The sequence below is a fragment of the Hyaena hyaena genome, unplaced genomic scaffold (assembly GCF_003009895.1).
Source record: "Hyaena hyaena isolate Hyena2069 unplaced genomic scaffold, ASM300989v1 scaffold_125, whole genome shotgun sequence".
Classification (NCBI taxonomy): domain Eukaryota; kingdom Metazoa; phylum Chordata; class Mammalia; order Carnivora; family Hyaenidae; genus Hyaena; species Hyaena hyaena.
In genome coordinates, this window is record NW_024080757.1 from 2,875,190 (window position 1) to 2,900,636 (window position 25,447).

General features: G+C 40.9%; 1 protein-coding gene across 7 annotated transcripts in view; it reads right to left on the minus strand.

Moving 5' to 3' along the window:
• The window catches only part of CDKAL1 (CDK5 regulatory subunit associated protein 1 like 1), a 706,117-nt gene that overhangs the window by 533,403 nt on the left and 147,267 nt on the right, over positions 1-25,447 (minus strand). The window lies entirely within an intron of this gene.

Consider the following 25,447-nt stretch of genomic DNA (forward strand, 5'->3'; position numbering starts at 1 on the left):
ATCCATTGATCACACCATTAAAGAACACAGCAGTCCAACCTGATAATGTCTATCTTTACCATCCTATTACAAAACCAAAAACTGTACTTACACAGAATTCCCAAGGATATAAATTATTCTTAAAAACCACACTTTTCAGGGGCCCTTGGGTGGCGCAGTCAGTTGAGCACCTGGCTCAGGTCATGATCTCACGGGTTCGTGAGTTTGAACCTCACATAGGGCTCTGTGCTGACACTGCAAAGCCTGCTTAGGATTCTGTCTCTCCTTCTCTCTGCCCCTCCCCCATTGTTCTCCCTCCCTCCCTTTCTAAAAATTAATAAACTTAAAAAAACACACTTTCTAGATAGACGTTAGCCATTCAAATAAATTATTTTAATTATGAAACTCATTCTATGACTTCCCAGTCTTTTGACCACTATAAAAATAAAATATACTTTTAAAACAATCAAAGAGAAGTTTAAGAAACAGAAGGCATTAATCCCCTCTCTATCCTGGAAACTCATATATCTCCCAGTTCTATTCCCTGGAGACTTATGCATAAGCTTACAGGGTGCTTATGCTGATGTCCAGACCATCCCTCCCAGACCATTATGTGCAAGTATAATGTGTAAACAGACGTGCATGCACTACTTATACACAGAGATGTAACTACGCTTTGCTTTACAACTTCTAATACATCTTTCAGCCTTCCTTTCAAGTCTTTATCTAAAAATCAACCTCATCCTTTCGAACGATTACAATGTGAATATACTAGCTTACCTATTCTTGTTCTGAAACGCATTTCCAATCTTTCACTATTACAAATGATTTTATAAGCATGCACATATATACACATTTATACTCATACACACATGTATGCACATATACACACATATGTACATAATCATGTGGATGGATAGACAGACATCTCTGATAGACATCTCTGAACATTTGAGAAAGTGTTTCAGGATTATGGAAACCTAAATGTGAAATCTGTGCTAATTATATCCCTAGAATAAATTCCAGGAACTCAAATCACTGATTCAAAGGTATACGTGTCTGGTTATTAAGCATTTCTTTTCTTAGGAGAAGGTTGGGATATATTTTATTCATCTGCTTTGCTCATTTACCTCATATGCGTGTAAACAGCAAACACTGACTGGGTGCTAGAAAACAGTGGTGAACTCAGCAGAGCTGGTATCTTTTCCTAGAAATTATGTACATCGTTTGCCTGGTTAAAATAAAATTTTCAAGTCTTTAATTCTTTTGCAAGTAAGTGGGTTTTGGAATATAGTGACCTTTTGTTCCTTTTTTATTTTTTTCTTTGTCCCGCATGCTTGGGTACTGTGCTTTATACACCAAACTGTCCTCCGGCCCCACCTTCCCCCACCCCGGCAAGCTCTGTTTCTAAAACCAACTGAGGAAGTGACGGGTATCAGCAGCCCAGTTTCGGGAACATACCACTATGAAGTGAAAAGCTCTACGCCTGGCGCACTGTTTCATTTTTCTCAACTTTTTCCAGAGTACGAACTTGGGACAGGAGGCCCCAAAAAACCCCTGGGATTAACCAGCTCTCTGTGATTGGCAGCCACATCCAAACCTTCCGGGAGGTATGCAGAGAATGTATAAGCAGAGTATATATACACAATGCTATTCTAACATCGTCTGTAGGGGTTTCATTTCAATAACTTAATAGATTGCTTTGGTATAATTCTCCCATTTGGAATGCTAGGGGGCAAAAATCTTGTCAATGGAATCAAAAACCATCTGAGTTTGGTGGACCGCGTACCACATCCAGGAGAATTCCTGCCTGGCTCTGCCCACTACTTCTACTTGTTTATATCAGCACCATGCACATCACTGCGCACAGTTTTCTCGTGGTAAACGTGGTAAACACCTCAACAAATGAAAAAAAATCTTTCCATTGACATTAACAATCTATACGAGGAAGTGACATCTGGTCTCCTCAAGAACTTCCCCTAACACGTGGAATCACGGCAAACATCCAGGGGAGTCTGTGAGGTCACCAATAACTACATTCAAATTAAAAGGCCTGCCTCCTGTAATGTGACTCAGTTACTTAATATTTATTATACACGTCTAAGATAGGACATTGAGAGTTCAGGAGAACACAGTAAAGAGGAAGACACACACAGTAATGGAGGAGACGCAGAAGAATATCAGCAACACAGCCTCAAATAAAATGCCCCAAGTGATGGCAAGATGCACAGACAATATATTTATCAGAGAGGGAAAAGGAATATGCAGGCAGAAATAGACAGTAAATGCTCCCAAACAAATGTGAGGGGTGTGTAGGGCAGACGGCGGTAGGAGAAGGTGCAAGCGGAGACAGAAAGCCCAGGCGGGTGGTGCGGCACACGGACAAGAACAGCAAGGGAAGAGGAAGGTAAGCCGCTACGGGACTCCGGCATGAGGGAGGCTGGCCAACATTACATTATGGAAGGGACGTGAAGGAAGAGGCTGGAGAGTCTCTATTTAAGTCAGTGGGCAATGGGGAAGCGCTCAAGTGGCAGAGCGGACAAAGAGTGGAACCAAATTTTAGGAACATCACACTGAAGGCAAGGCATAAAATGAAACATAAGGGGAGAACAAGCCAAGAAGTGAGGAAATTTATTTAATGCTCTCGGCTAAAGGATGTGAGGACCTAAATGCAGGTGAAAGATCTGAAAAATGAAAGATTAAAGGAAAGGAGATCAGTTCTTCTCTTAAAATATATTTAGGGAAAACCCCAAGGAGGAATCAAAAGTGATGCCAAGGTTTTGAGTCTAAGAGGGATCAGCAAACATCTTACATAAAGAGCTAGAGAGGCTTTGCTCCCCAGAGGTCTCTGTTGGAAGCGTCTTAACTCTGCCACCTTAATTATAAAAGCAATTATATATAACACTCACACGTGTGTGTGTGTGTGTGTGTGTGTGTGTGTGTGTGTGTGTGTGTTCCAACACATCTTCATTTACAAAAATAGGAAGCAGGTCAATGTAGCCCAAAGAAGCAGTTGGCTGAGTACTGAACAGAAAGTAACAAATTCACATAAGACACACTTAATCTGACATTCCACTAATGCCTATCAGGTTTCTGGACATTCAAATCAACCGGCTGGGAACCAAGCTAATGTGACGGTTGGTGACGGTGGATAGAATAGTCCCTAAAGGAGGGGCGCCTGGGTGGCTTAGTCGGTTAAGCGTCCGACTTTCGCTTAGGTCATGATCTCGCGGTTCGTGGGTTCGAGCCCCGCGTCGGGCTCTGTGCTGACTGCCAGCTCAGAGCCTGGAGCCTGTTTCAGCCTGTGACTCCCTCTCTCTCTGACCCTCCCCTGCTCACGCTGTCTCTCTCTCTCTCTCTCTCTCTCCTAGAAATAAATAAAAACAAAACAAAACAAAACAAAACAAAAAGAATAGTCCCTAAAGGTAAGCAGACAATTTGATTGAGTACAAAACTTTAAGACCCTTTAGAGATGTAGAAACATTCCCACAGGATAAAAATACTAGTGTGGAAAACAAAAAGGAGGTAACATCATCACCAACAACTGTACTGTAACAGCAGTAATCATCATGGTTAGCACTAACACGGTCCTTCACTGGGTTAACCATTATGCAGTTAGCTCGGTAACATTTGAAAACAGTGCAGCCGAGGGGCACCTCAGTCGGTTAAGTGTCCGACTTCGGCTCAGGTCATGATCACACGGTTCATGGGTTTGAGCCCCATGTCGGGCTCTGTTGTGACGGCTAGCTCAGAGCCTGGAGCCTGCTTCAGGTTCTGTATCTCCCTCTCTCTCTGACACTCCCCTGCTCACACTGTTTCTCTCAGAAATAAACAAAACATTAAAAAAAATTTTTTTTAAAAAAGAAAACAGTGTGGCCGATACGTACAACAATCCATGGAAAATGTTCCAAGGACATTATAAACACTAAACCAGATCATAAAACAGTCCAAGCCTGATTTTCAGGGAGTAAGCAGAACACCAGAAAATTAAGAGGAAAAGTTCAAAACAGAGATGCTTGAACAAGTAATTTATTTAGAATATTATTTCATGTTTTTATTGAATTTGGATTTAAAATGCTAGGGTAGACTAGAATTAGAATCAAAGCAAAAATCACAGCCCCGTTATGGAATGTTAATGCCTCATTTATATGTGACCAAATAAAGCAGCAAAGGTTTGAACACAATTTCTCTGAGTCCTCTTGTTCTAAACATTCCCTTCTTACATCCTGTTCTTTTTGTTTGGTGAGCTTTGTTCCGGTTAATAAAAGCCCGTAAAACAATTTCTTTAGAAAATACCCAGCAAAGACACATTTTAAAAGCTTTTATCCTTCAAAACATGAATGTTGATAACAATAACACCTTAAGAAACTTAAAGGTAGCATGAGTTTCCATGTTTTCATTTTAGATAGCCTTGAAATGTTAATTAAAATAAAAATTACATGTAAAATTAATTCACTATAATCATTCTTATTTTCTCGAAACACACTTCTAAAATGAGACACATATCCTAGACTACAGCACTAGAGTAATGCAGAAAACATAAATAACCCTTTCCTTCTTTTCTATCAACTACCAAATACAAGATATAATTTGTTCAGACGAAATGCAGGCGAGGATGTGGAGAAACGGGCACCCTCTTACACTGTTGGTGGGAATGTAAACTGGTACAGCCCCTCTGGAAAACAGTGTGGAGGTTCCTCAAAAAATTAACAATAGAACTCCCCTATGACCCAGCAACAGCACTGCTAGGAATTTACCCAAGGGATATAGAAATGCTGAGGCATAGGAGCACAGGTACCCCAGTGTTCATAGCAGCACTCTCAACAACAGCCAAAACATGGAAAGAGCCTAAGTGTCCATTAACAGACAGATGGATCAATAAGATGTGGTTTATCTATACCATGGAATACTACACGGCAATGAGAAAGAATGAAATCTGGCCATGTGTAGCAACATGGATGGACCTTGAGGGTGTTATGCTGAGTGAAATAAGTCAGGCAGAGAAGGACAAATATCATATGTTTGCACGTATAGGAGGATTAGGAGGAACTTAACTGAGGAACCAGGGGGAGAAGAAGGGGGGAAATGGTGGGGGAAAGGGAGAGACGCAAACCATGAGAGACTCTTGAATGCTGACAAAAACTGAGGACTGATGGATGTAGGGGGAAGGGGGGATGGGCATGGAGGAGGGCACTAGCGGGGATGAGCACTGGGTGTTATGTGGAAACTAGTTTGACAATAAACTATTTGTAAAAAAAATAATAATAATTTGTTCAGAATCTTAAAATTCACAGAATCGTAAAAAATAAAGATAGCATAATATCATTTGCTTTATTTCACAAATGAGAAAACTGAGATTCAAGATGATGCAGTAATCGAGGCCCAATGTCTACACTCTGAGTTCCTGCTAGAGCTCGGACGCACCCCCAAGATCCCCGGTTCCTTGAATACCAGATCTCAGCATAGAAACCAAACTTGGGTTTCGATCGTGTAATAAAAATTAGAGCAAACATTTCTTGATTAAAACAACATAAAAACTTATGGGGATTATAATGTATGGAATGTCCTCAAAGTAGAAACACAGCATTTGACAGTTTCTGTTTTTCTAAGTTTTGTGGACAATCTCATAGCAGAGTAATAAACTAAAGAAATAAAATCAAGAAAAACACAGTTCTGTACAAGCAGCAGGTACGCAGGAAATGTTGCTTCTCTCTCCATGTTCTTTCTCCCTTTTCTTGACATCTTTCCTGCAATGTGATGCTTGACTGATATAATCCTAATAGTGACTTTGTCTTCAGCCAATGTTTTCTTTCATGAAAAAGTATTTCTTAGATACATATCTGATCTCTTACATTTCTTTCTTTTTTTACTTTTTTTAATGTTTAGTTTTGAGAGGGAGGGAGAGATGGAAACACAGAATCTACAGCACAGAGCACGACGTGGGGCTCAAACCCACAAACCGTGAGATCATGACCTGAGCCAAAGTCAGATGCTTAACCAACCAGGCCACCCAGGCGCCCCATGATCTCTCACCTTTCTAACTGCAGACGGATACACTCATAAAAACTCTTCCACACAGCAGCACTAAAAAGAGAGTCAAATCAATCTGTTTCTGTACAAAGCAAGCATAGTCTTCACTACTCTGCATGGTGAGTACTCTCTGCAAATATTCAAGGGAACACCTATTTTAAGTATTTATCATTAGGCGTGTAGCCATGTGAAACATTAAAATATCTCAGCAAATAAGTATCTATGTGCATGAAGTACTTCAACAACCATGATGCCTCTTCTAAATTTTGGAACAAGCAGTCAAGAAGGAGGAGAGGTATGCTTTGTTCCAACATATATCTTACAAAGGTCACTCTGAGTGCTGTGTTGAGGGAACAAAGGTGGAAGGGGGCAGGGCAGAAACGGCCGTGGCTTGGAGCAGGCAGTAGCATGGCAGTGGTGAGAAGTGGTTGGAACCTGGGCGTACTTGCAGGTATAGGTAGCGGATTTTGCTGACGGACTGAGTGCAAGAGAACAAGAGGTATTAAGAATAATTCTACAATTTTTGGAAAAACGACTGGGAGAAAGGACTCTCTCTTGATTGACTTGCCATCATCCTGCCCAAGTGTCTTGATGCTGAATTTCCGAATCGGAGAACAAACCTGTGCCTTGTAGTACTCTGGAGACAACTTTTAAGCTACTAGCCTTAGAAACTTTAGAAATTAAGCATGAATGCTTAATTGTCTTATAGGATTGGGGGCTCAGTTTTCGAGCGATGGAAATGTATGTTATGTCAAGCTTGCTTTCCAGGTGCTGTAACTAGGTTTTGTTAAAATAACATTGAGTCTCGCAACCATGTGACTAAACCCCAGTTACTCTGGACTTGAATGTCTGCAGACATCCCCAGTTACATATTTGAATACACATTTGGGTGATATTTTCAAGACGATAAATCCCATCAAGTCTACCTTTTTGATCACTCAACACTTGTCATTGCCCATTAATTAGCTTCCATTTATTCACCCAAATTTGCCTTCTTTTACCTCCTGAAGCCTTAGCCCCTACACTGGCCTACATCCCAAACCATGTATGGTCAAAAGAATACGTAACCCATTCCAAAGGAAATGTTTCTAACAGTTTGTACGGCAAGCTTGCATTTCCTATTGCATAAAATAGGGTGACTCTAACTGCACCTGTAGTTGACTGTTTCATCACTGCAGACAATTTCACACCTGTGAGACACCCCAAACTCTCTAGCCCTGTGATCTCATTTTCTAAAAGAGAAAACGGAGTAAAATAGCTTGCCCATGGTCAAAGTAAAGACAGTCCTGATAGTCATCTATCACTGCCCTTTGATTCAGTATAATGATGTCAGTAGCCAGGGGTGACCAAGATCTGTAAGGCTGTGTGGCCCCATGATAAATAATCTCAGGAAGCCGTACAGATGGACTCTTCTCTTTCTTTTGTGTTGGCTCTTACCTCTCAACATGTCATCTCTAGCTGGTCTACTCAACTCACCCACCGCCACTTCTAATGGTTATGCAATGAACCTATGAAACTTCTGGAATAAATGATGACCATCAACCTTACTTTATATACGATTTTCACAAATTCGTTACTGAAATATTTGTGTCTATTATGTTTACAGTATATGCTTAGAGGCTTGTCAGATATCAAGAGGAATTTGTGCTTCAAAAAGTACAGATGAAGCTGAAAAAAACAAAAAACCTGAAATACATAAACAGAAATAATAATGGACACTTTCAGTCCAAGGCTGGCATATTAATAAATACAAGTAAGTTTATAAGCTTATTTACAGACTTAACAAAGTGGCCACCAAACGTTTTAATCAAAGATTCACCAGCATAAAAAAAAGGGAGATAACCCAGATACATAAATGTACACAACCATATATAAATCATACACATGTATCATACTCACATGTTGTACATGCTATAAAACATACCATAATATTAGGATTTTTGATGAAGGCTTTCAAAAGAATATGAGTGTTCAGAGTTCAAAAGGAAGACGTGACTGTAGGCTCAAATAAGAGTTAAGTAAGCCTCCTAAAATCTGGTACAATGCTAACAGTCAGCTAGAACTTTCTTTAGTCATTGAAGAGAGCCAGAATATGCCACCGCAAAATACAGCACTTTGGCAAGAAGATTATTTTGAGCAGAAGGCAATTAAGAAGAAGCAGGCTCAGGGGGCAGCTGGGTGGTGCAGTCGGTTAAGCGTATGACTCTTATTTCGGCTCAGGTCATGATCTCCCGGCTCAAGTCCCACATCGGGCTCTGTGCTGATGGTACAGAGCCTGCTTGGGATTCTGTCTCTCCTCCTCTGCCCCTCCTCCATTTATGCACTCTGGCTCTCTCGCGGGCGCGCGCGCTCTGTCTCTCTCTAAAAATAAATATATAAACCTAAAAAAAGAAAAGCTAAATGAAGAATGTAAATTTCCATATGTAAAGGCATCGCTGCCCTCTCCAGTATCAGGAAGAGAACTACTCCAGAGACAACTCACACTGCCTCTTACTGCATAACCACCCCTCCTAAACAATCCTTATTTGCCATGTGTTTCTAATCACCTTCCCATAAATTCCCGCTCCCAAAGAAACCCAAACCCTTTCTCCTTCATCTAAACTCCTCTCTCTTCTTATCCCCTTTGTTAAGATGGCATACAATCTCCAAATTCTAACCTCCTCCTTAGGACACATTTCCTCATGAACTACCCCTGCATACCTAAATCTGCCTCCCCTGCCATTAATCCATCTTTTATCAGATTGATTCCCAGGCCCCAGTGGATGAACCTAAGAAAGTACACACAAAGAGGGTTTTTTTTTCCTCCCTTCATTACAAAGTTTAAGGTTCAATGGTATTTCTGTGTAACTTCAAGATCCAAGAAAAAGTAAGAGGAGTGCAGCTCAGAAAATCTGACCATTGTATATAGACACTTCACCACCTTTCAAGCTGCATTTAAGACTTAACAGAATCAATCATTTCCTACTTGTTAAGCTAATTAACGTACATAAGACACCCTTCCATAAAAGGACTAACACAAAAAATAACCTAAAGTTAGGACAGATATGTTCCTATTACGGAAAACTTATTTCATAAAATGAAAAACGAATCTGTAATTAGTTCACCTCCCCTAAGATCAATATCCTGACACTCTTCATAGCAAGTACTTTAAATGGCAGTACCCTTGGACAGAGGAAAGAAACAAAGGAAAGAAAGAAAATGGTGGGGGACTGGGGGGAATCTCAAGAGTCTGTCGGTGTATCAGAAGACCTTGATAAAGTGACAGTGAGAAGACACGCCCAGATCAGCTGTGACATTTATTCAATCCACTGTCCAATTTGCACATCTCACTGTACTTTACTCTAATTATCACATTTACCAAGAAAAATGAAAACTAAATTACAACAGGAATCTATGTTATATTTTGAAAAAGGAATAAGGGAAATTACACAGTTCTGATTCCAACTAAAAACTGAACTAAAGGAATCAAAGTTCAGAAGGAAAATGCACACATTGGCTTATTTCTAGTCCATCCTGAATACAATTTGGGCTGCAGTACCATTAGACCCCAACCTGGTTTCTGAGGGACATCCACCGGATTTTGGAATCAGTTACACAGTCTCTATGAAAAGATATCAGAAACTTATAAAGAGCTCTCTAACAAGATTTCCAAATCTTTTAATGCCTTTTTCAAATAGTCGCTTATCCAAAGAGACATCGGTTAATGTAAAAGCCTATCCACTGGAGGGGGTAACAAAAAGCACTTCCGTTATTTAAAATAATACAATAAAAAGTGGCCGATCAAGAGACACTTGTGCCCAGGAGAAAGTAAGAGCGGTCTCCTTGACTAATTCATACAGTCACGGAGTCCCCATCTACAGAACAGAAGCAAGAGAAGAGAAACTTCTTCCGAACTGCCTGCACTGGGCTTCGGGAAGCCTTAACTCCTGCATAATCAACAGGTTTCACCAGAGGGACAAGAGGCAGAGAATATTAATATCAGGGCACCATAAACAACTCATTTCAGAAAAACCACTGTCCTAAATGGTCTGTACTGTTCTTACGACCAACGATTTACAACCTTTGGCACTGATGTATAGCAGTGCAGTTCTCCCCTACAGGACGAGGAGCTTCTCCAGGGCAACGCCAAGATGTGATTCACTTTACACACCTTCGAATACAGTTTCAAAAATCTTCCTGCGGGGCATCTGGCTGGCTCAGCCGCTCTGGGCAGTTCAGAGCCTGCTTAGGATTCTCTCTGTGCTGCTCCCCTGCCCCAACCCCCCATCAAACACAAATAAACTTAAAAAATAAAACTTCCTGCAGTTTAATAAATGAAAGAAAACCTAAGACCAGGAACTAATACTAGGATGAATTGGTAACTAAAGTTGAGATTAACAGCCATGCTTATGACTCTTAAAATTTAATAAAACCACCATGAAACAGGAATCTTTTTCATCGCCAGAAACAGATGATCCAACCAAATGAACGACAGCTGATTGGTGCCAACACCATCTATCTCAATGTGAATTTTATGGTAAATCCTAACATGATTTTCACTCTCACAGATCAAATAAACAGTTCATAGGAATTACTATCATATTCTGGGGCGCCTGGGTGGCTTAGTCGGTTAAGCGTCCGACTTTTGCTTGGGTCATGATCTCGCAGTTCGTGGGTTCAAGCCCCGCGTCGGGCTCTGTGCTGACTGCCAGCTCAGAGCCTGGAGCCTGTTTCAGTCTGTGACTCCCTCTCTCTCTGACCCTCCCCTGTTCACACTGTCTCTCTCTCTCTCTCCTAGAAATAAATAAAACATTAAAAAAAAAAAAAAAGAATTACTATCATATTCTTAAGAACTATTTTCTCAGTGTTTATAAATAACACAACATTCCCCTCAACTCTCTACTTCGTCCCTTCCCTCACTCTTTCTTAAAAAAAAAGAATTCTATTTACATCTTCACAAAAGTAATACAGCTATTGTGTATGATTAATCTGACCTCAGGTGAAAAAAACTCAACTATTTTATAACTTCACGAGGAAAAAAAAATTCTTTTACTGGAGCACCTATTGTAGCTGGGCACAGACAAATCCTGCAGCAAAGGGCTCACTTCTATTTCCAGAAAGCAAAACGTCAGTGAGACAGACACAGCCCTCGCTATTCTATGTGGAAATGCCCGAATACCAACAACTGAGGACGGGGGAGGCTCCCACCACGCTTCCGCTGTCTGCAGTGCCAGCCAAAGGACAAATGCCATCGCCACACTCACACTGACATCACACTATCACTCACACCAACATCGATTCAAACCATCAACTGAAATAACCGAGTGAATGGTACTCACCGTTTAGCAACTTGACTCAAACAAATGAAACTACACTGTAATATACAACAAGAAAACAGGTTTTCTTCATGCGCGCCACCATCTACTGTGAAGACATGAAAGTTCCGCAGTCATACCAAAAGGGACCACGCGCTCCCTCCCAGAGGCACGTAAGAGAAGAAATGGACTCACAGCGCCTCAAGGGCTGTGGTTAGTGTCACCAGGAGGAAAGGCCGTAACTATCCAAAGGCTGTATGTGCACAAGAAAACGGGGCACAGGACTGCCACAATTAAGACAATTTTATATAATCAACTAAGAGCTACTGAACAATCACAATGTAGCAAGTACGAAATATTTGGGATGCAAAGTCATATATGCTAAGGAAGAAGAGAAAAGATTTAGTTTGCTCTAACTACATAATCCCATTAATTATCCATTTCGCTTTACCTTACAAACAAAGCACGTCCCTCGTTCTCAGGAGGCTTTTCTAATTACAAAGTATAGAGGCAACGTTTGTGGCTAATTTTAAAGTTCCATTTCCGTCTGGAGATTTTTCTCTGAATTCTACACGAAATCAGTCAATTTCTCCTTTAAGTAACTTCATAGTTTACCAATACACAGAAGTGAACATACATATACATACATGGTGGGGGGGGAGGAAGGAAAGAAAACCAACACCACTAGACTGATGTTAATTCATTTTAACCTCAGAATAAGGAAGGTACTACATATTATCTTTATTTCTACACATAGAGAAAATTAGACTAGTATGATCATATAAATAACATTTAAAAATTCTTAATGTGTAGCCAGAAGCAGAAGAAACAGGACCTGAAAACAAATAAAAGTGTACTGAGAAAGACTGCAGACAAACTGCTGTAGAAAAGCAAGTTCTAAGGGAAGAAAGCTGCTATCTTGAGTGTCTTATTTAAAATACAAAAACCTAGTGAATTACTATCTTCCGAGTCCTTTCAAAAGGTAAAGCCAAATTATGTGGTTTGATCCCAGGGTTGAGATAACCGAATGAACAGAAGCACCGGCTCCCAAGTCTCCAGAGAAGAGAAAAACACACACACACACACACACACACACACACACACACACACACACACGTGCATATCCACAGCACTGATGGAAATTTGGGGAAAGGCACCAAACTGTGGAGCAAACAGTATAAAACTTTAAAAAGTAAGGAGACTTTTCCAAAGAAAAACCCAAGTCCAAGGTGAAAGGAGCTGAGAAAGCTAACCTCCCTAATGAAAGAGGGCTAACCTCCCTGCCCTCACAGCCACTGGTTTCGGGAGTGCACCTCAGTGGGGGCCACAAGCACAGCCCTCGATGTAAAGTAGCTCTTACAGACGGGCCCAGATGAGCACTGGTTATAAGCACTGCAACCAGGCGAAGTGTGGCAGTGCAGGGCCCCTGAATCACCACCCTTGCAAGACCAGAATCTCCTATGTCCCCGAAGGAAGCCCTCAGGACGCTGCAAGCCCTTCCTTCACCTCCTACACAAACAAGTAGAGTCAGAGCTCCTGAAATAGCACATCTTCTGTCTTAACATAATGACAAAGAAAAATCCCTATCAGCATCTCAATACAGGGAGGAAAAGTATTTCAGAAAATTTAACATCCACTCAGGAAAAAACATCAGCAAACTAAACTTACAGGAGAATTTCCTTAATTTGATAGAGAATATAATAAACCAACAGCAAACACACTTTCTCCCTAAAATGAGAACCAAGGCAAGGATGCCCACGCTTACCACTTAGATTCAGTACTCTACTAGGGGCTCTGGCTGGAGTAATAAGGAAAGAAAAGGCATACAATCCAGGAAAGGGGATGGGTGGGGGGCACTGGAAGAGTTTCTTCCCAGAGCGCCTGGGTGGTTCAGTCTGTTAAGCATGTGACTCTCAGTTTTGGCTCAGGTCATGGATCTCATGGTTTCTGAGTCTGAGCCCCACAGTGGGCTTCATGTTGCAGGTGTGGGGTCTACATGGGATATTCTCTCCTCTCCTCTCTCTCTCTCTCTCTCTCTCTGTCCCAACCTCAGCTGTGTGTGCTAGCACACAAGCACGCTCTCTTTCTCTCAAAATAAATGAATAAACTTTAAAATAAAAAAGTTTCTTAACAAATGAAATGATTGAGTATATAGAAAACTGTAAAGGAATTTACTAAAGAGCTACTAGACCTAATGAGCTAGTGTGGCAAGAGCAGAGAATCCCAGAGAAGGTGGCCATCACTGAAGACAAGCAAAGACAAGCCACCGTATGAGTAAGAAAAGCTCCTGAACAGTAGAAGAAACCCTGAGGGCAAAGGACAAGAATAAGAACTAAAACTTATAATCCAAGGCAACTTAATAAACACTTGATGTCACAACACAGTGAAAGATCATACCATGTACCTGAGAATACTGCCCCAGAACAACCAACACCAAGACAGATTCTAGTAAAATCACTGGACCCTGAAGAAAAAGAAAAAACTCCTTTGCGCATCGAGGCAAAAGAGCACATGACTTTGAACTATTTTTTTTTTTAATGTTTTATTTATTTTTGAGAGACAGACAGAGAGACAGGGTGAGCAGGGGAGGGTCAGAAAGAGAGGGAGATACAGAATCCGAAGACAGGCTCCGGACTCTGAGATGGCCGTCAGCACAGAGCCTGACACAGGGCTCAAACCCACAAACCATGAGATTCAAAAGAGCACATGACTTTGAAAGGGGAAACACAGGTGCCTGCGTGGCTTGGTCAGTTAAGCAGCAGACTCCTAATGTTGGCTCAGGTCATGATCTCATCACGTTTGTGGGACTGAGTTCTGCGTCAGGTTCTGTGCTGACAGTGTGGAGCCTGCTTGGGATCCTCTGTCTGTCTATCTGTCTCTCTCTCTCCCCCTTCCTCCCATCCCTGCTCTGTCTCAAAAATAAATAAACACAGAAAAAAATCTTTATAGGGGAAAAATAATTCACTGCCACTGGACATTCAAAGGACTGCTCCATGCCAGAAAGAAAATGTGACACAAGGACTTTTTATTTTATTATTTTTATTAATTTTATTATTTTATTCAGCATGCCCTAGTAGCAACATGCCATAGCCGCTGTTACCCAGAAGACCTTCCTGAAGCACCTGCTAGGAATGCCGCTCAAATAACCAAAAAATTAACTAGAAGGATATTTACATAAGGATATATCTACACATTACCTAGCAGCAGGCACTAATATATGGCTATGTATGGAATAAATACCAAGTAGAGATTAAGAGAGAGAATGTAATGGCTAGATGATTTGACAATGTAGGTACAAAATACCCATTATAAATATTTGGGGGGACAATGAGGATTTGACAAAAAATTCTTTTTAACTTTTCAGTAATCATAATTGTGGTATATGGACATGTATCGTTATTCTGAAACTATGCGTTTGCAGATGTAAAGTGGGATTAAACTCATGAGGATTATGTGATACTTCTAATTCTATTATCATCAATGTACTGAAGAACTAAGGCTCTTGTTGAAGAAGGAAAGAGATTTAAAACAAAACAAAACCCTGTAGTCTTAAATGTAAACTGGAAATATCAATATGAACCCGAGGTACTTTACCTTAAAACTGGAGTGTGAGTATTTGTGTGAGGGTGTGAGTGAGTGAGTGTGAGTGTGAGTGTGTGTGTGTGTGTGTGTGTGTGTGTGTGTACCTCCAATGAAAAGACTGAGAAGGCCTAGAAACCAGGATTAACACACAGGCAGCAAAGCACTCAGACGTGGTTATGAAACGCCATTTTCCATTAAAGAAACCTGGGATTCTTAGAGAAATGACAGATTTCAGGTCTGGGATAGGAAATGTACGTGATGAGCTCGGAAGATCTTCTCCTGCCACCAGGGGAACAAGGAAGCGATCACAGAGTACCAGGGTCATGTCAAAGGACTCAGGAGCCAACCCAAAAGGGACACAGTGACCAAAGATGGGACAATCTGAACCTGGATAAGAGCTACAATTAACTGAAGCCCAAGTATGTTTAAATACATGAGTTTCTAAGCAAAAAAAAAAAGAGGTTACAATCACCTGAGAATGACAGGAAACTAATTCATTATCATATCTTGGAAACCAGGTAAATAAAAGAACAAAAATTTATTCAACCTTTCTCTGTGAACTCTACCAATGAATAAATACTAGATGAGGAGAAACACCTTATAAAATTACTACAGCTAATTTATGACAACAGTATGACACAGTAAGATGTCACCGTTTTCCAGACCCCAAAGAAGGAATGAACCTGGACATGAGGCATCTGTGCCTGGCACCATCAAGAAACAAGAAAGGAATACACGTTACAAGGAAAGGACACAACACAACATGACCTGAAACGCTGCCACGGCTCCCAGCCCACAGCCTATCTGGAAGGGCAGAGGACAGAGGAAGCGGGCAAAAGAGCAAAACCCAGACTATGGAAAGTCCATACGCCAAATGGCCCAGGTTCTTGAACAGGCAAATTAAGGAGGAAAGACGCAGATGAAGAGGGAGTTAAAATACATATCAGGGTTGTTGTTTTTTTAAAGTTTATTTACTTTGAGAGAAAGAGCATGCACACGCCGGGGAAGATCAGAGAGATGGGGGGAGAGAGAATCCCAAGCAGGCTCCACTCTCAGCATGGAGACAGACACGGGACTCGATCCCATGACCCTGAGATCATGACCTCAGCCCCAATCAAGAGGTGGACACTCAACTGACTGAGCCACCCAGGTGCTCCAAAAATACCTATCAGGCTTTTTAAAACGGGCAACGCTGAACTTTATTGTCTAAAAAGAGAACTTGGGTGATAAAGCCATAAGAAGTGATCATTATGAAAGTCGAGGCTGAGCGTGGTCACTTGTGGAGTTGGGGAGAAAGCTTCAGCTGAGGCGGGAAGCCTCAAAGGGTTTCCAGTGTGGCTAAGCAACTGGGGGCTAGCTCCAGGGACCTATGACGTAAAATAATTCAATAACCTACATACTTTTCTGTCGTTTTTAAACTTCTTACTGTATTTGATAATGAAGGAGTTAAACAGAAGATAAATATCTAATAAAAAATAACCAGAAACTTCCCAGTCAACAAAAAGGGGAAGAGAAGTCAAACTGTGGTAGCTGTCTCTCAAGTCTTGTGAACCTTCCTATATATCTCAGAAGCCACATGAAAGTGGTTTAACCCCCGGTGTGTAAACAGGATGTCACAGTTGGCTGGAAGCATGTGCGCTTGTAGACGCGAGGCCGTGTTGTGTCCTCCAGCTGTCCCTGTCGGAGGTCACCGGAATGACACGGGAAAGACCAGACCCTTCAGAACTGCTGTGAGGCCTCAAGACCAGTGGCACAGGAGGACTGCAGCAGTGCTGTGTGTGGCGGTGGCCGAGTCCTGCGTCTCCCGCCGCACGGACTGGAGCACTAAAAGCGCAAAAGGTGCACAGGACACACGTCCGTCCGCTGGACCGGGCCACGTACGCACACTTCCACCGCTTCTTCCTGAGGACACAAGTGGGGGCTTTCAACGACAGGGAGGTTCAAAGAGCAAAAGCCCACACTGGAGGTGCAGAGACCTCAACTCGGGTTCTGGCTACGCCGTAACTGACAGGAACATAAATCTTCCTCTCTGAGCCCTAGTTTGCGCACACAGACAGGAAAATCATAAAATAACATGAACCCTGAGGCCGATTCTAGCACTAAGAACCTGTGATTAGATTCTGAGAGGAAATATGTCCCCAAAAGTAATACTTCCCACCAAAATTCAACATGGGTAATATAAAATACCATGGTAGCAAATGACATCCGTAGAAATTGTTTTCTTTTCCAAATATTTACATTTATTATTAGAAAAAAGTAAAATTTCTTTGAAAACTCCCCCAAAAAAGCTGCAATCTATGTGCAATTTTTTTTACACCCAGCCGATACTAGAAGATCTGAAAATTGGCCAACAGACATATAAGAAATTCATTTTCATATTTTAAATTCTGGTTGTTTCATGCATCCACTTCTGATAAAAGGGAAAGCTTGTGGTTTTTGGATGCTAGAATAATGACCTATTAAAAAGTAGGCAATATGGTCTTTCACCTTTAGTGTGTAGGGTTCAATTTTCAACCGCCACACACCAAGGTCCTGAATACCCAAGTCACTACACTAAGCCTTGGGGAGATGGGGAGGACAAAAAAAAAAAACCCACAAAAGCTCCATAAGACGAAAGATAAGAGTCTAAGGAGTGTTCCTGTGCAGCTAGCTAACTTGCTAACTGTCTGTGTTTCTAGAGAATATTCTGCTTTAGATTTTTCCAGCAACTTTCACAGGCATCATGTGCTGCCTCATGCAATCCTCATGAAGAATCTGAGTGCTAAAGGAGAGATGCTCACTTCACAAACTAGGAAAATGAGGTTCAGAGAAGGGAGCTGGAAAAGAGAATACAAGAATAAGAGATAAATTGGGGCAGCTGGGTGGCTCAGTCAGTTAAGCGTCCGACTCCTGATTTCAGGTCAGGTCATGATCTCTCACAGTCCATGAGTTTGCGGCCCGTGTCCAGCTCCACACGGACAGTGTGAAGCCCGCTCAGGATCCTCTATACCTCTCTCTCTCTCTGCCCCTCCACATGAGCACACGCTCGCTCTCTCTCGCTCTCTCTTTTTCTCTCTCTCAATAAATAAAATTTTAAAAAAAGAAGAAGAAGAAGAGGAGCTGGACTGACATTGGTCTCCACTACTTAAAGCAAGAAGAAACACTCGGAGCGCTCACAGAAATCAGAATGCACGTGGGAGAGCTCTGCCGTCTGAAGGAGAAAGATGATTACTTCACTTTAAAACCTGAACCAAAAAAGTATCTCTACTCAGGTCTTAAGAGAGTGACAGCACATTAGATTTTCAGCAGCCGGGACACTTCGCAGTGTCACGCATGAGTGCCTGGCTGCCCTGGAGCCCTGGAAGCGACGAGACACGATGGGACAGGTGAATGGGCATCCTCGCCTCAAACCATCCTCCCTGCTGTGTCCGTGGGAAAATGAGAGAAATTGGGGTTTCAGCTCCTGATTCAGTGCTTCCTTCACCACATCACAATGCTTCCATGCTAATTAAAAACATTTACTAAGAATTCTTTGCCAGATGAAAATAATCCACTACCGTACCAAGTAAATCAGAAATCTTATTAGTAAGTTAAGGTAACAGGTATACATTACCTTATTTATTGACATATTTTTAAGTAAGCTTCACTATGTCCTACTTATCTTTTTCCAAGTATTTCTGTTCAACAAGATTTCATTTGACTTAAATAGTTTAAACACATCAATTGTTATCAGCGCAAACACACTTAAGGGGGAGTCATAGCTGCAACCAATTTCTCCATTCTACTTTACCAAAACCTACTTTCTACTTTACAAAAACAATGCAGTGTGTCTATTTAATAAACTTGGGAAGGCAGAACAAAAACTGTCACATTTTTAAATTTAAATGCTGTAATTTTCCTAATGAAGTAATTATGATGATAATGTTGACTTTACCCAGCATCCTCTTGGTTACGAACCTAATCACTCTGGGAAGTCTTATCTTGGAGTTCAGGAAATCAACAGTCTTTAAAAATGTATTTATAAAGGTTAATTCACGTGGGATTTTATTTATTTATTTTTTAATTCTTTTTTTTTTTTTTTAATTCACGTGGGATTTTAGTGAGCAGTGCAGTTGATCCCAATGCCTATTTCACTTGAGATGACTATTAGTCCAAGCCAAATGCTATACTTCCACCTCCTGTGCCGGGGAGGTGGAGTCCAGGGAGAGTAGTCCCAAGTCAGTGTGGACCAATGACACACAAAGAAGTCTTGCTCAGGCCTTCAGTGAAGAAAAGCCAGTCTTTTTCCAACTCGATACAAAGACGAAGAATATGGACTCCAACAGCTCCTGTCCTCACAATCACAGAAAGCACAAGCTTTAAGGGCAAAGCCAACTTCTTGGACTTGTTGTGAGAATAAGCCACTTCTTTATCGCTTACGTGAGTTTCAGCTGAGATTTCTAGTACTTGCAACAAAAAAGATCTTAACCGATAAAAGTAGTAAAATCAAGTCTAGGGACTACAAGTGCTAGAAAGGAAAGAGACTATAAACCTGCATTTATTACAAACAGAATCACTCCAAAGTATCTTCTCCCTCATTAAATGGTTCAAATGACAGCCAAAGTTCAAGAGAGTTTCTACAAAGCAAAGGAACTCCATGACTCTCCCTAAATAATATCTGATTTGGTAAACTATCAGAAAGCTATGGCATTTCTATTCTTAATTTTTTTTTTATTTTAAGAACAATCTACCCCCATCAACATGGGGCTTGACCCCAAGATCATGAGTCACATGCTCTACTGACTGAGCCAGCCAGGTGTCCCTTTCTTTCCTATTCTTTTATTAAAATAGTTACTGGGCACCCAGGATACTTCCAGGCTCTGGGGATACAGCTGTAAACAAAACAGAATGCCTGCCCCTGGAGCCTCTACTGCAATAGGGAATGAAAGATAATTAACAAGTAAACAAACATCTTCCTCATGAATTTAGTTCTAGTGTATAAAAGTCATGAGGCACCCAGGCAAGTTCTGTCATGATGAGTATCTGAATACTAGGAAGAATTAGGGTAGAGATAAAAAAGACGACTTTGTGAACTCTTTCACTCAGGTGAAAAAGGCAAGGCCTGAGAACAAGAAATAAAAAACAGGAAGGATCAAAAGAAAGAAATCAGACTAGATGGTAGACAGCAATAGGGAAAGATACAAAGACAACAAGCGTATGAAACCCTCAGGACACACATGCACACCCAAAGGATAAAGAAATGGAGATGTAAATAACATCTGTTTCAACTCTTTCATTAGAAACAGGGAGACCAGGTCAAATGGGATGTTTAAACCAACCAATTCACATGGTCTAGAACCCAAGATCTTCTGACAGCTCTCTTTTAAAAACACCTACCTCAGACCAGAAGAAAACACCAAAGTTCCCAGCCCTGCATCAGAGTCCCTCTAAACCACAACTGACTTCCAAAAACCCCCAACATGGCAACCCACATTCCAGGGTTCGCTAAATCCAATCCATCTCATGAGATGGGCAGGTGGGCAACAAACACCCTTTTATTACCTCATCCGGAGAAGGTGAGAAATTCTTATGTCTTATATGTAATGCATTAGGGCTTGTAATGAGAAAGAACACTGGTTAAAAAAAAAAGTTCCCAAACTGATAAACCCAAGAGTAAAGCTGAGCATGAAAAATTACCCAAAATCTCAATCTTTCCATACTATGAAAATCTCTACATACTATCAGACAACTGAATGGACTGACTTGGCGTCCCTATTTTCTCATAAGAAATTTAAGGAATTGCTAGGTAGCCAATGAGTCATTTCAAAACTTCAAGTAATAAGAAAAAGTAAGTAAGTTACTGGGATAAGTCGTAAAAAGCACTTGACCAAGTGGCTCCCTCTACTAGTATGCAGTTTAAATTATTTCAGATATAACAGGCAACTACAGTTTTTAAGTGCTTGCCCACCCTTTTAAGATGCTATATATTACAACGATTTCAGAGTTCACATCATAGGTCACAGGTAAGATCACTACGGGGAACCCCGAGACTAAACCTGAATATCAGGAAAACTGAAAAGAATTTTACCCAAAAGCTATTTTAAAATGTACACTTTTAAAGATATTTGGCGGAAGTTTTTATTTTTTTAAATGTAACCATTTATTCAATTTGCAAATATTGATTTGAGCGCCTACTTTGTCTAAAGGACCATATCAGCCACAATTAATGCAATTTAAATATAGGAATTATCCTTAAATACATGTGGAATATTTGGTTATTCTTGATCACAGATGATCGTAAAAAATGACTATGCCTTACAAACAGAGTGACCATATGTCCCTGTCTTCGCCTTTTATCCCAGCATAATTATTAGTGGCTGTCACTCTCAGAAGTGTCCCAGGGTTAGTCACTGAATTACAGGGAAACCCCACCACAGTGGGTAAGCACACAGGTGCTATATGGTAGCTAGCTACCATAATGCCAAATACTACTGGATTTCTTGTTATTATGTTGTAGATAAGAACAGGCTACCCCTAGATAAAATGTAAAGACTCCGATGTTATATCAACATGTTAAAAGCATTCTGTGATTGCTGAATAATAGCTTTAAAAGGGATTTGTTTTCATAATTCAAAAACCCAGCAGTCAAATATCCCATCGTCCTGTGCTACCAGATTAATGGCTTGCAACTAACCCAGGCAGATCTCAGCAGCCACGTGACCAACCAAAGACCCAAAACACTGGGGCCACTGGCCAGACTGCTGCAAGAACAAAGGCCGAGCAGGTGGCCAAGCACTGCTCCAAATTAAATCATGCTGCACAGCACATTATCTCCATCGTTGTATAATGTTGTTTTTGTGTAATGTTACTCCTCACATCCAATTTTCAAAATTAAGACAAAATTGTTTTTAATGACAGGCAAGCCACAATAGGAAGTAACAATGATCCAAATAACATTGTTCGAGACTCAGTGAAAGAGGCCCCTCCCGAGTCACAGAGGCTATCACCAGCCCCTCCCCGTCCTCACCCCAATATTTGTACAATGAAGCCATGCTGGAACTGGAACAGATCCCCAGGCCTAGCTAAACACCAGGTGGTATATACCAGGCTAAGTTTTGTTGTTGTTGTTTTTTTTTTAAGTAACAGATGGCTCAAACTTTTCATCTTTATGACATGCAGCATAAGACTTAATGCAAGTGAAACTGTCTTCCAAGTACTTCATACAAGCAATACAATTACTCATGTGACTCATCACTTCACATCATAGAGAGAACAGCAGGTAAGACAGACGCTGTACTCCTGGATTATTTATTACTTGTGTGACACAGATCAATAATATACACAAACACAGATAGACACATATGTATTTAAATACAGTCAGTTATTTGAGGGTATTCCATTCCTTGTTGTAAAATGAGGGGGCTGAATTAAATGAATACTTTGGTCTCAGTATATATAGAGGTAAAATGCTACAAATCTGAAATAAGGCAAGGAGTGAGGAGAAAAGTGTGTCTAGTTTCACTAAAATCTGTCTTGTAGGATATTTTTCATAGAATGTGAAGAGTGAAAAGTAGGCTGAGGCTGGTTGGGTCAACCTACGGGCAGCTGAAAACTACCTCAAATTCACTGGAAAGGGAGAGGGGGAGGGAGGGAAAAGCATAATGTAATAAAGCAAAAGAAGTTAGACTGAGTGATTTATTTTTCCTTCCCTTCCCTTCCCCTCCACCACACAACATTCCAGCCAAGGTTCTGTCCAAACTGCTTTGCCTCCCCACACCAGGCACAGCTACTGAGGGAGTGCATATCCCTTGATAAAACATCCAAATTACGGCAAAGGAATCTTCACGGGACACGCCATCGGGCTTTAAGCAGAGAATCCCACCTGTCCCACCCACTGTGTCCGGCCTTCGCCACCTCCTACTGGCCTGTAAAATGGGGAACAAATGGGTGGTCAGGGCCTCGGGCCCTCACCATTATATCACTTTTCTTGTTGCTGATAATCATGGGCGTGGAGACCAGCTGCCTGGAAAGAGCTAATTAAATGTCTGAGGATGTCTGTAAGGGGCTCACTGCTTCACCCGTACACCCAACTCATAACACAACTCCTCTATGAACACAGACTACCTTACCCACCACGTGGGTAAAGCAGCACAGCAATCAGAAAAGTCATCCTAAACAGACCCAAGAGGGAATATGCTGCTGCGTCATGTACACCAAGTGGAGAAAATCTGTAGCTTTTTACTGGAAATCAGATCTGCTCAAACCTAGTAACGTGAGTCCTCTGCAAATCCATGAAATATATACAGAGATTCCTAATACATTTTGGGTTTGCCTGAAAATCAAAGTACCATATACATTATTACTCTTCAGAAAAAAAGGAGTCCTGATCCCACAACTCTTGGCAAAAGGACTTTTTTTAACCCAACCTGTTTACACGTGGGTGTCTGCCTTCCCAACGGAACTACTTCGCCCAAAACTACACATTTGTCTTGACTCTGCATGCCATTTCAATAACTGCCGAGTTTCAACAACCTGTACTGTTTCAGATACAGTAGCTTTAAAATACTTGTGAGTGATGTTGTTCTTTAGAAAATATACATTTTGTGAATATGTTTAATGATGGTATTATGCCAGAAAAAAATTTCATCTATTAATACCTACCTGCATTAAAGTTAAAAGAACCACCACAAAAATGTGCTCGGTGATATGAAAATACATTAAAGCAGGGGCGCCTGGGTGGCTAAGTCGGTTAAGCGTCCGACTTTCGCTTAGGTCATGATCTCGCGGTTCGTGGGTTCGAGCCCCGTGTCGGGCTCTGTGCTGACTGCCAGCTCAGAGCCTGGAGCCTATTTCAGAGTCTGTATCTCCCTCTCTCTCTGACCCTCCCCTGCTCACGCTGTCTCTCTCTCTCCTAGAAATAAATAAAACATTAAAAAAAATACATTAAAGCACCTTAAATATTGTCATTTGTAGAATGAATAAAAAAACAAGTCAATTATTTTTAAATATCTACTTTTGCTAAAGTGTATTACACAAGCCCTAAGTTAATTAGTTCGCACTTGGGGTCGGCTACCTACCATGCCTCACAATTATAAATACCAAGATCAGTGTTTCTACAATTTCAGGAACTTGACCGTTTTGTAAAAACACTTCCAGGAAAAAATTAACACTCGGAATAAAGCTGACTTTTAAATTTACAACTATTAATTATCATCCTACTTCTACTTTCCCCTTAACCCTAGTACAATAAAAAATTATTGCAGGCTATGCACATTTTAATTGAATGTGAATTGTTACTCTCATTTTAGTCAGGCTTTCTGACCCATTTATTCCAAGCTTCACACTCTTTGTTACAAATTCACTGGATGGCCACCCTGTAATGGGTATTGGCACCCCATAAATTCAACAATTTATACAGGCCTCAGGGCACTGGATTGGACTGTGTAGAATTCCATTCTGAAAGAGTAAATCACAAAGAGATTCACAGAAGTGAGATTTAATTTGAGGAACAATGAGCAAATTAACTCTATTATTTCCTGACTTCTGGTCTAGGGACATCTTCCATAGATGATTTTCTCCTTTTACACTGCTGTCACATAGATTCATACAGAATTTAGCTTGGTCCCATGTGACTTTACCTCAGATATATATTCAGAGCTGTGCATGGAGTACAAAACAAAACATCTCGTACCATCTTTCCTCTGGCTCCTTCAGCACCAACCACAACAACTCCTCTTTGCTGTGCCTTCAACAACCAAGCATACACCTATCCCAGTGCCTTTTCATTGCTATTACCTCTGCCTGGAATGTTCTTCTCGCAAACATCCCATTGTTCATTACCTTATTTCACTTGCCTGCTGAAACATCCCCTTATCAAAGAACTCTTTCTTGACCAACTATCCAAACTAGCATCCCTAAGACCTTCTTTCATTGCCTTTGGAGCATTTGTTACCCAACTTCTACGGCACCCCTCTTACCCAACTACAACGTAAGCTACATACATACAAGACAAAAATTTGCTTTCCTAACGGTTAAATCCTCAGGACTTGAAAGAGCACTTGGTACAGCTCAAGAAGTAATTGAGTCGATGAATGTTTATGTGTGTCCCCTCCACTCCACCCATGTGAGCTCAAAGAGATCTAGGTTTTTTCTCCTGCAGCAACAGCAATGGGAAGTGTGTATGTAGTATTTTATTGTACTCAGTGCTGAAATCCTAGTGCCCAGAACAGTGTTATTCTTGAGACAACCATCATGATGAATGAATCCCACGATACAGGCCCACTACTTTTAAATATTCTCAAAACTGAAAACAATATAGACGTTAAGTTTATTAATGTTTAATGTGAATATCAGATGAACATTCACCATTTCCCTAATAACTAAAACTTTTGGCAGTTTGCAAAGTTCAAATTAACACCATAATGGATATGTGCACATCTGTGCATTAAATGTATTCCTGAAAATATTATGTGTAAAGCTAATTAAGTAACATCATGCTTTCATACTTACTGCCTTCTACTCTTCCCTCCAAAAAAGCTGTGGCCCAACTTAATCAATTTTTTATTTTACTAATTTCTACTAGTATCATATCATGTTTTGACTAA